Source organism: Cataglyphis hispanica, chromosome 26, assembly GCF_021464435.1.
Source record: "Cataglyphis hispanica isolate Lineage 1 chromosome 26, ULB_Chis1_1.0, whole genome shotgun sequence".
NCBI lineage: Eukaryota > Metazoa > Arthropoda > Insecta > Hymenoptera > Formicidae > Cataglyphis > Cataglyphis hispanica.
In genome coordinates, this window is record NC_065979.1 from 2,492,282 (window position 1) to 2,504,381 (window position 12,100).

The window sequence follows — 12,100 nt, forward strand, 5'->3', positions numbered from 1 at the left end:
AAATTGCCAGTTTGGTCGTATAAACACTTGTCTATTAATTTATCTACTGGCAACATTTTAAAATTAAACATAAGAAAAGCTAATAATACTACAGAAAATGATTTTTTATAATTAATCCTAGAACTCTTATTGGGGTGTATTACACCCCAGCAAAAGTTTAAAATTACCGCCATTTCTTTATGTTTAAGTTGGTATTATGCCACTTCTCCCTACTTTCATTTGAAGTTGGTATACCTATACAATAACAAAGCCATGTATGTTGTGAAGATTTTTAGTTTTGGAGATATTGAAATTCTGGGGTGGTGTGTAACTCCACGTAAGTATTAACAGTGACTTTAATTTTTAGAATAGTATTATTAGAAAGTATACTTCATATAACATTTTTACATAAAGTTATACTTATATAATTTGTTAGGAAATGAAAATGAAGAGGAAAATGCCTCTGATAAATGTAAATAGACCTTCATGTCTGCTCTGTGACATCTGAACGAATGTCAAACAGAACACTGAAACGTAAAAGAGAAAATTCTCCGAATATTCAAAGATTTTACATATTTTGACCTGTGCAATTTAATTGCTTTCATTATAATTTAACATAGATGATAAAAAATTAATAGAATATATCGCGATTATAAGGAGCTTTATAATTTAGCACATTTTTAATCCAAAATTGGCGAAGCAAGCCCGCTGCGGATTATGTCCTCGAAATTTAGATCGAAAAACGAAGAGCGTATGTAATTTATGTCAAACCAATTTGTACTATTAATAAGTTAGAAATTTGTATTGAATGCATTAAATAAAAAATACGAAATTTGATATTTTAGATATTTTTGTTCATTTCTACTATATAAGATTGTTTAAATAATAAAAAAATATTGGGGTGGTGATGCACCTCGTGTAAGTATTGATGATTGTTCAATTTGTGTAAGGGTTCTAGGGTTAAAAAATTCAGATCCACTGTTAGGTGGAGCTTAAATAATCATGTGTCTTCCATCTAAAGCACCTAAACAATTGAGAAAATTCCATAGATTCCAATAATCAACTGCTATCTATTTCCATTTAGATTCTGTTGGTTGCGACATCGCTTCAGGCATAAGCCTTTTAACAATTTTTTTGCAAGTAATTATAACAATATCATACACTTTTGAATGATTCATTGTATAACTAAATGCAATAGTTCGCAATGAGTTTCCAGTGGTCAAAAATCTGCAATGTTATTTTATAATTAAAAAGTTTTTATTATTAATTCTCAATTAACCAAAAATAATTTTTTGCAGTGGTTGCATGTAAAGCTCGATAGAATAATATTTAAGATAATTTTCGAAAATCATTAAAAAGACAAATAACTAAAAGTGAATAAAACAGCAATAAAATTCAAGAAATATAAATATGAAGATCTATTAAGTTTTTTAGTGCCTTTTATGAAAGAAAGAAAAATCAAAACTAATTTAAACAAGGCAGAAAAAATTTCAGACGAAGAAAATGAAAAAGATCAATCTAATGACGATGATAACGAAGATAGTGAAGAAGGTGATCGAGATCGAGCAAAATTATTAAAATCAAAATTTACTAAATCTATTAAAAATGTGGAAAACTTAAATCAAAATATTGATGATGCTGCCGTTTCAAACCTATCATCATCGTCGTCATCACAATTTTATAAAAAAAAGAAAGTAGAGACCAAATAAAAATTCAAGAGTCCCGAAATGGCATTAGTTACTTTAATAAAATATATGTTAGAACAAAATAAAAAAGCCAACAAGTAATTTATCCAGTTGATGCATTTCTTGCTGGATTAGCGCCAACTTTAAAATCTTTAAGTCCATATTATTTAAACATAGCGAGATCCAAAATTTTTAATATAGTACAAGAAATAGAAATGGATCAAATCACATATGCAACAAAATATGCAGCTCCTCTGGGAACATCTTTCATATCATCGGCATCACCTTCTCTATCATCTAATTATACATCTTCTTCATCTACTTCTACAGCAACCATTTCTCCAACAATAAATTCAACATATACATGGCCGGCTGAAATTTCTACTTTTAATTCAACTTATAAAAACTTTTCAATAACATAAGAATAGCAATCAAATTCATCTTTTACCGCTATTTCGCAACAATATTATCTTCCTTATTTAAAGCAATAATAATAATAATATTATAAATTTATTTAAATTTAAAGAAATAAAAAAAATAAAAGTACGTTTAAAAAGTTCCAGAAAATTTATTATTATTATTCATGAATTATTATGAAAAATTTTCTTTCAAATTATACATTCTGTAAGACATACTTTGTAAATCAAAAGAATTCTAATTGCACTTAACATTAACAATATGATTTGATATTATAGTATATAATACCTTTAATAAACACTAAAGTAATGTAATTTGTGATATAATATTCAAAATTGAACTTATTTCGGAAATCATTCTGTTAATAAAAATTAAATGTGTTTTAATTTTAAGGAGAAAATCTGTCTAAAACACTTTTATAAAAATTGATTTTATGAGATCTACTATTTCAAATTACAAATCTTTACAAACTGAATTACTTGTAAATATTTGGCCAGTTAATTATTGATATCATTTAGTTTTTTTATTTTTTAGAGAAAAATTTTTTTATTAATTATTTTTCAGAGATAAGTATCTTTCCAACTTTCTGTTGTGTACAAGGAATATTTTTTATGTACTTTAAGTACTTTTTTTATCTTTGTGAGGTTTTTTTATTGTGATCTCATTGCTTTTTGTAAAAATTTATATTTTTTCTACAAAGAATATATATGCGTTTTTAGCATATATGCATTTTGGGACCAACTGCATTTTTGTACTTTTAAATCAATTATTAATTGCCACTCGGTACCTTTAGCACGTACTATGCTTGCATAATGTCCATCAGTTATACTTTTACCTTGATGAAAAATTCCACTAATGACTTTATATATATTCGCATCAATACTTCTCTTTTCCGTAGGTACAGCTTTAATTTTTAAATCTGTTACTCTAATAATTTTTATATATCATTAAGTTTAAATAACAATAACTGCTGATAATACTTCCTGTTATTATTATATCAGTCTTTTCAAATACTGAGATAGCATCACAATTGGTACATATTTTTTGAACATTATTCCAATGTGAAAAATTATATTGTATTAATTTTTGTAAAGTATATGATTTTTTTAAATTTATAAATGAACACATACTAATAAATTGAAATTTTAATAGACTAGTTAATTATTATTACTTTTTTGACGTTTTTATATAAAACTTTATAAAATTTTGTATAAAATACAAATATTTAATATAATAATACTTTTATTATATAACATAACAATAATTTTCATATAACGTTGAATATTGTATGGACAAGTCTAGATTCATATACACTATTAAAAAAGATAGGAAACATTTTTCATACCCTAAAAATTGGACTATTTTCAAACAAAATTGAAACTTGATGAAAAATCATTGTACACAAAATTAGAAAACCATTTTAAAGCTTTCAGTTTTAACTTTAACGCACTATCAGTAATTTTTAATATTTTTTTATCTTGTTTGTTTTGTACTTTAAAAAAAAACACATTTTGTTCTTTAAAATTACATATTTTTGACACTCTGTAGCTCGATAAAAAAACTCGCGAGAAGATCAACTTAAGTTCCATAAACTACAATATTTTGCCTACAAAATGCTTTTTCTTAAATTTTTCTACAATTTTTTTTACCAAATTACACGAGTTTGAAATCTCTATTTTTTAAAAATGAAAAAATGATAAAAATTTTTTCAAAATCACCAATAGCATTAAAGTTAAAGTTTCAAGCTTTATAAAATGCTTTCTTAATTTTTTGTCTATGATGATTTTTGGTGGAGTATCGACATTATTTCTAACATATAATACAGTTTAGTTTCAAAATCGTGTAACTTATTAAAAAAAAAGAAAAATTTAAAAAAAAACATTTTGTAAGCAAAATAGAAATGTAGTTTATGAAACATGAGATAAATTTTCTAAAAGAAATTTTTTTATCTAATTGCAAAGTATCAAAAATACGTAATTTTAAGAAACAAAACAATGTATTCTTTTTTAAAGTACAGAACAAGGAAGATAAAAAAATTTTTTAAAACCATCGATAGCGCGTTAAAGTTGAAACTTCAAGCTTTAAAATGCTTTTTTAATTTTGCGTACGATGATTTTTCGTCGAGTTTCGATTTGAAAATAGCTCAATTTTTAGGGCATAAAAAGTGTTCCTTATTTTTTTTTAGTAGTATATTTTAATGAAATCTGGGCACGTCAAATTTTTATACTTTGCTTTGGTATAAGTGTTTTATGCGACTTAGAGTTTATGAAAAATTGTCTTTCAAATTATACATCCTGTAAGACATACTTCGCAAATTAGAGAAATTTTAAACATAAAATGATAGCGCTGTATATGCCACATAGTGACATATGACTTTGTTTATATATTTTGCGGTATGTCAATGCAGCGTAGTGGGGTATACATGTACATATACTCTCTCCCCCGCTGACTCTCTCTCTCTCTCTCTCTCTCTCTCTCTCTCATTTATCATATATAAAAGAGTGTACACAAAAGAATAACCAAACATAAATATTGTGAATGCTCCTTGATGGATAAAATCGCTTTGCATGTGCGTGCGAGCATACGTATGTGAGTCTGAAACTTATCCGGGAAAAAAAAGTCTCACGTTTGCTATATACGAATATCATTTCTCAGGATTGACATCACCAATCTTATTCAAACTGGTTGCAATCGAAAGCTTGCATTCACATTATATCATAGAAGTGCAGTTAGATTTTTGATTACGGCTCTAGTTCCTGAGATATTTTAATCGAAAGTATTATAGACATAAGACCCGGATCAGCTACTTGATAGCTCAGCGGTCCTTGTACAAAGACAAATATCTTGACAAGCCAAACAGATTACTTTCATAATTGGCGTTTTTTTTATGAACTTGGCGTCGCGACGCTACCGCGTCGCTTAATTGGTTAAAACTTTCCTATTTTTCGACTTTGAAAGGATAAATAATATGATATGTTAACCTAAACAGAATTGTAATTATTTCAAGCCGATGTCGCAAATTGCCTTTAAAATTAGGTGAGTTTAATGCAAGTTTATAAGCGTGATCAATTTGCAAGTTTTAACACAATTAACTACAAATTATTATTATTATTATTAAATATTACAATATAAATAATTATACGTATATGTGAAGTATAATTATTATACCAAGTTAGGTATGAGATAAAATATAAAAAATCACATAAATAAGTTCTTGTTGATCATTATTTAAATTTATTCTTATTTGAATTTACTCTCGCTACATATTTAGCGTTACAAAGACGATTTATAGAAGCTTAAAATTTTAGAATTAAATAGGAGCAACAAATTATTTTTTACTTTCTTACAATTATTCTACTTTGTAATTATTATTAATTCCACATTTTATAAATGCAATCGGAAGACGTCTAGGGGTGCGTTTCACGCAAATTAGAGAGCGTGTGCGTGGGCGCGTGCGAGAGCGTGCACGTGTGAGTGAATTCATGCGAGAATAAATTCAAACGAGAATACATTTAATTAACAATAAACAATAACTTATTAATGTGATTCTTTATATTTTATCTAATACCTAACTTGGTATAATAATAATACTTCACATATATTTATAATTTTTTAAATTGTAATATTTAATAATAATAATAATAATTTGTACTTAATTGTTTTAAAACTTGCAAATAGATATTATTTCAAACTTTTTAAAGCTTAATTTTTTAAAATATTTTTGAAAAATTGTCTTTATTATTAAATAATGTTAATTGCCTTTTTCATTTAAATTTTTGTTATACTTAATTTTTTTAAAACTTTAATATTATAAAATATTTAAAAAAAATTGTTTTTATTATAAAATATTTGTTAATTACCCGTTTTTTGTTTAATTTTTTGTTTTACTTAATTTTTTATTGGAATAAAATTGTGTTGAATTACGTAGTGAGGTTTGTGATCTTGTATGGTTCGACGAACCTCTCGTATTATTATAGTTCTTATTATTTTGTAAATTGTTCTTCTGCCTCGTTAGGCAGCATGGAGTTGGCTTCCTCACATCCCTCGATAAATTAATTCAAAGGAATGTTCTGACCTTCAAAATAAGGGACGGCTTCGACCGCATATTTCAAAATAGCGAAAGGATTATTTTAAGTCATTTTGCTGATATCGCTCGGTTCTTTACTTATTTTAATTTTATTTTTATCGGGTACGATAGTCGTGTCGCAAGAATCGGCGTAGTTAAATTCGGACGCAATTTCAATAAATTTTTTTCCAAATCTTTTTCGATTACTGTTTCGTCTAACGAAAAATTATTAAAAATGTTTGTTTTAGTAGATTTTTTTAAAGTAGAAGTGTAGTGTGTTTCTGATTTGTTTGATTTTATTCGATTATATGTTTCCTGAGCAATTTGAATATTTCGCTCTACTTTGTCTTTATGAGCTGTATCTCTTGTACCTTTATTCATTCCAGTTTTAAAAGATCGCACATTACAACCCCGGACGTGGCCCCAAAATTTTTATAACAATATGTTACGTCCAGACTCTCGGAAGGATGAGTCACAAGGAAGGGCGCAATAATTATTAAACTTTAAAACAGAAAGTTACATCCAGACACTCGGAAGGATGTGTCAAAAGGAAGGGGGCAGCAACAATTTTAATTATCACGAAATCAAACGCCTTGCGGCGTAAGAATCGAGTCGAGCGAACTCAAAAGACTGAGAATCAGGTAAACGACTGTACGCGTAGCTATTACACTGTTTTCAGACGTTCACTCGGTGGTCCTTTTTTAGTCAAGGAATTTAATCCCTATTGCTCGGGATGGGACCAAGTGCGATCTTTTACTGGGGACGAGAGAGAGGGGTCAAAAAATATATAGATTAGTTAAACAAAAATAAACATTTATTCGTTAAATAAGTAGGAAAGTTGATACATGTTCTTATGATTTAATATCAATAATATAAAAGAAAAAACTTATCTTTAAGTATACGAGTGTATGTGTGAGTGTTCATTTATTCGCAGGTGTTACATTTATGGATGGAAGACGTGAATCAGAATAATAAAGGGGAAGATTCTATTTTTAAAATTTATTCTCCGACTGGTAGTTACAATATAATGTGTTTAATTTGAAAATAGAATCAAAATTAAAATGTATAAATAAATAAGTGTGTATGTGTGTGTGTAGAACGATCGGAAGTATAAAACTGGTCGCTCGCCTGTTAAAATAGTATTTTAAAATTTTCTAAATCTTATTACGTCTATTACGGAATGATTAAAAAAAATGAAACATCTTACGAAATTGTTATGATTTAAATAAAAAAGTAAGACAAAAGAAGAATAGGAGAGAATTACATAATTAGACTTACTTATTAAGAATAGCGATTCAGAGTCGAAGGGATTTCTGCGAAGGAATTAATGCGGTATTTCGCTCTGTGTCTCTTGTTGGCAGCTCGATGCTCGATTCGTGCTTGCAGATAGGTAGCTCTGTAGATGATCACAAGTGAAGACACTGGTTGCACAAAGAACTGATAACCCACTATGCAAAAACGTAAATAATAATAATAACTGGTGAGTGAATGAAATCTGAATCTTGAGAAGTCTGAATTATTGTTTTCGAGTCTTATGAGTCTTCTTTTTATAGTTTTTTCTTTATAGTTTCTTTCTTTCCAGAGGTATGTTCTAACTCTCAAACTATTCGAACTATCTGACTCGCGCGTATAGATACACGGAGTGCCTCATTTTTATCATCGCACAGACACTACCGTGTCCTTCGATTTTTAGAAGTAGGGATCCTCCGAAAATTTAACAAATTAGAGATTATCCCAGTCCTCGTTAGGCAGGGCGTTTCTCCTACTTTCCGTTTTTTACTCGCGGTGATCGTCGATTGGTAAGTTTAATATGAGTTTCATAGTGATTGCCTTGATAATTGCCTTTTTTAAGACGGATTCTCGCATACGTGAATTGATTAGAAAAGGTCTTATTTCCTTATGATTAGAAAAGAATTTTTTTTTATGATTAATTTTATCAAATGGTATGAATATATTTATTAAGTATTTCGTTGAGATAGTTTTATCGTTATTGATCCAATTGCGTTAGAAGATATTTCGTTAGAAGAAATTTATTATCTTTTTGGTATCGCTTTGTCTTTCCGCCCAAAAATTATTCTGCAAGGGATATTTATCAATTTTTATTTATTCGAAGGGATCGGCATAGTTTCACCACCGATCTTCTTGCGTCTTTTTCACTCGTAGCTCCTCATAGATATAGATAGTGACAAAAAGTTTACGAAATGCGTGACGTAAGGTGCTCTGTTTATTAAACGATTAATTTTTATCACCAATAGAAGATTGCCGTAACTTTGCGGAAGGAAGGAATCGTGGAGGACGTAACACAAGATTACAAAGAAGAGTTACAACTTGAGCAGAAATTAAAAAAAAAGAAAACTACGAGAAAAGAATTAAAAATTAAATTAATTTGTTGAACAAAAGACGGAAACCTAATGAGATATCACAGTTTTTTGCAAAAATTTATATTTTTTTTTTAAATATAAAGTACTACATTGTACGGTACACACATTCATATGATTTTTTAATCATTTATTCAATAAAAAAGAATTTTATATATACAAGAAAGAGTATAATATTATTTTAATATTATTAATTAAATTATAATTATTGTATTACTATTTATTACTAAAATAATTATATACATAATTAATTGGCGACGATGTCGACGACGATGAAGGCGGCGATGACGATGACGACCACAATGAGGACGACGATGACAGCGATATTATCGGCGGCCACGACAACCGCGTCCACGACGATTCATCGAAATCGTCGGACGATGACGATGACGATGATGACGATGATGATGATGATCTAATAAGACAAAATTACAGAGATTTAGTTATATAATTTTTAACAGTTTTAAACTGTTAGTGCAATTGATTAATTATTTTAAATATATAAAATTATATGTCAAGACGTAGATTAGTAATATAATAATAATTATTTTCATTTAACTTTCCTACTCATTTCGCGAGTAAAGAAACAATGTGAAAAAGTACTTACTTGCTCTTGAGATCTTCCTTATTATCGCACAGGTGTTTGATGTCGATTTGGAGTTTGGAGAGTTCTGTGCTCCTAAGCAGTTTCGGCGCATCGGAGATCTTGACCTTCATCCGCACGTACTGCTCGCCCTTGGCTTTTAATCCCCGGATGATATTCTCCAGGATTTCCGGTTGCAGTTCCATTTTCGTCAACTCGGACTCCTCCAACTCGACGAAACATGTCGTCTTCTTTTTCTTTCGTAACTTTTTCGCCATATTCTTGATTTTGTTTTCATATTGTAATTTAATCTCCTCTCGATTAGCACGCATCTGCTCCTTATTTCGATCGCGTAATTCATCTAACTCAAAAATCTTATCCATCTTTTGTCTTTGAGATTCGTTGAGCAATGCTTGCAATCGATCAATTTCCTGCTTTGAATCTCGATCTTTCTTCGCAAGCATCTTATTCATCTCCGCCTGCGATTGATCCAACTGCAATTGCAGATTTGTGCAGCGTGTTTTACATATCATCGCATTTCGCTCTGCTGTCTCTAAGTCCTTTGTCTTCTTCTATAATTTAAAAAAAACATAGGTTTAATAAAAATATTAATTATACGCATTAAATCATAAATATATATCATTCATCATTATCGTTATAGTAAAATAGTCATACCTCTGATATGAATATACTGATATGAAATTACTCTATTTGTTCGAGATCGCAGCGACCTCGAACTCGCATGTTGTTGCCGCGCGACCTCGTCATCGCCGCGCGCGCGATGCGAGGCAGCGTTTTCTGCGACCGAGCGAAAACGCGCGGCAACAACAAACATCGTCGCCCTTCTCGAAGGATCTAAGGTAAAATTGCGACAAACAAGTCACCTAAAAACTGTCGGCGGAAGTGAGTAAAGTTCTGGAATTCCTTCTGGATTCTTCGAGAAGGCGACGACAGTATAAAAGTAAGCCGCCAACCGAGCGCGGCGCATTCCGCTCAGAGTACTTTGACGCGTATACGCTATTCAAGTAAGATAAAGATTCGGTCTCGTTTGTAGAAATAGACATATTTCAGTGCCGTTGTGTGACTACCGGGCTATCCCGAGACAGACGATTTATCGCTGTTTATCCGCCGCGTGCGAATTACAATCGTATCTCGCGACGATTAATATAACAAAAGTGTTAGGTTAAGATTCTATTCATCTTAGAATCGAGCGCGTCTCGATACTCGCGGGTGTCGTCGTCCGTCGGCCGTCTCACTTCGCGCTTGTCTCTTTTGGAGCCCGCTCGTTCGCTCGCTCACTATAACTTTCGCGCACATTTGCTGGTCCTTCGAGCCGGATCCTGCTGTCCGGTGTCTGTGGGTGTAGTGAGTGCAGTGCCTGTAGTGATTTTCGTCGGAGCTTCTTCGGTCATCACATCCTAAGAGACAAAAATAAGTAAAGACACGGACTCAACCATACGGACTCAATTCGAGCTGTACGGGCGCATTACACGCTCGTACGAAAACTTGCGGAAGTCGCGGTCCGCCAACATTTCTGTCGGGCTGGTGGAGGTACGACTCCAAGCCCTGGAAGCCAACTGGGCGAAATTCGAATTCAATCACGATAAGCTCGGCACATCCTGGGAGGCCTTACGCGAGACCGACTACGTCAAGAAGGACATGTTAGCGCTAACCGAGGAAGCGTACCTCACTCAGAAGGGCATATTCTTGGAAACGCTCCACCGTCTCAGATGCGAGAGAAACGAGGCGTCCGCTGCGGGCACACCGACATCACAGCCGCCGCGAACGACCTTGCCGAGGATACAACTTCCTCAGTTTTCCGGGTTGTATGAGGACTGGTCGTCCTTCCGAGACCTTTTTCATTCCCTCATTGGGAAGGATGCCTCGGCTACCAACATCGAGAAACTTCATTATCTCAAGGCGTGTCTGAAGGGAGAAGCGGAACTTCTCATCCGCACCCTGCCCACAACAGGGAAGAATTTTGATCGCGCGTGGAAGGCTCTCACGAAAACAAGCGCCTGCTCGTGCGATCGTACATCGCAAGGTTCCTGGCTCTTCAACGCGTAAAGGGTGAGTCAAGCACAGATTTGCGTACGCTTTATCACGGCGTTTTGAACACCGTCGGCTCCCTCGAGAGCATCGGTCGACCGATAACGAGCGGCGAGGACTTGTTTGTCCATCTCGTTGTCGATCTCATGGACTCCCAATCCCGCCGAGAATGGGAGAACGCGATAAGTGACACGACGGATCCGCCGGCGTACAAGGAGTTGATTCAATTCCTCGACCGACGGCTGCACACGGTCGAGTCGCTGCAACCGTCCAAGCCGGAACCGAGTGCCGCAAAACCGGGCGCGACTTCCGGACGTTCTCCGCGAGTGCATAATGTGCGGAAACCGGAAAGCAATCGCGGCCAATGCTCTTTGTGTCACAAAGAGTATTACATAATGTTTTGCGACGCGTGCAAGGCCAAGACAGCAGCGGAGCGACGGCAGCACGTAGAGAGACATCAGCTTCAACTGTCTCGGGAAGCACAAGGTGAGTGACTGCTCGTCGAAAAAGACGTGCTCGATCTGCGATGCGCGTCATCACTCGACGCTACACGACGCGTGCAAACCAACCGAAGTCGCCAAATCATCGCTTTCCGCGAACCGACTTGCGAAAGCAACGTCGGCAGTGCTTCTCGCGACGGCGCGCGTCCGCGTGGCCGACAAGTTTGGCGTCCTTCACACCGCTCGAGCCCTCATCGACTAAGGATCCGAAGTGTCAATCATCGCCGAGTCATTGGTCCAGCGACTGCAATTGTCTCGGACTCCTGCCTCGACATCCATTGTCGGCGTTGGCGGTCAACTCACGGGCGCCCAGGGCCGAGTCGAACTCGCGCTCACGCCGCTGCGCGACGGTCCGCCGCTGAGAGTTTCAGCGCTACTACGACAGCTGACGCTCTACACCAGCGGCATCCGAGTGAGTCGCAACACGTGGCCGCACATCGATG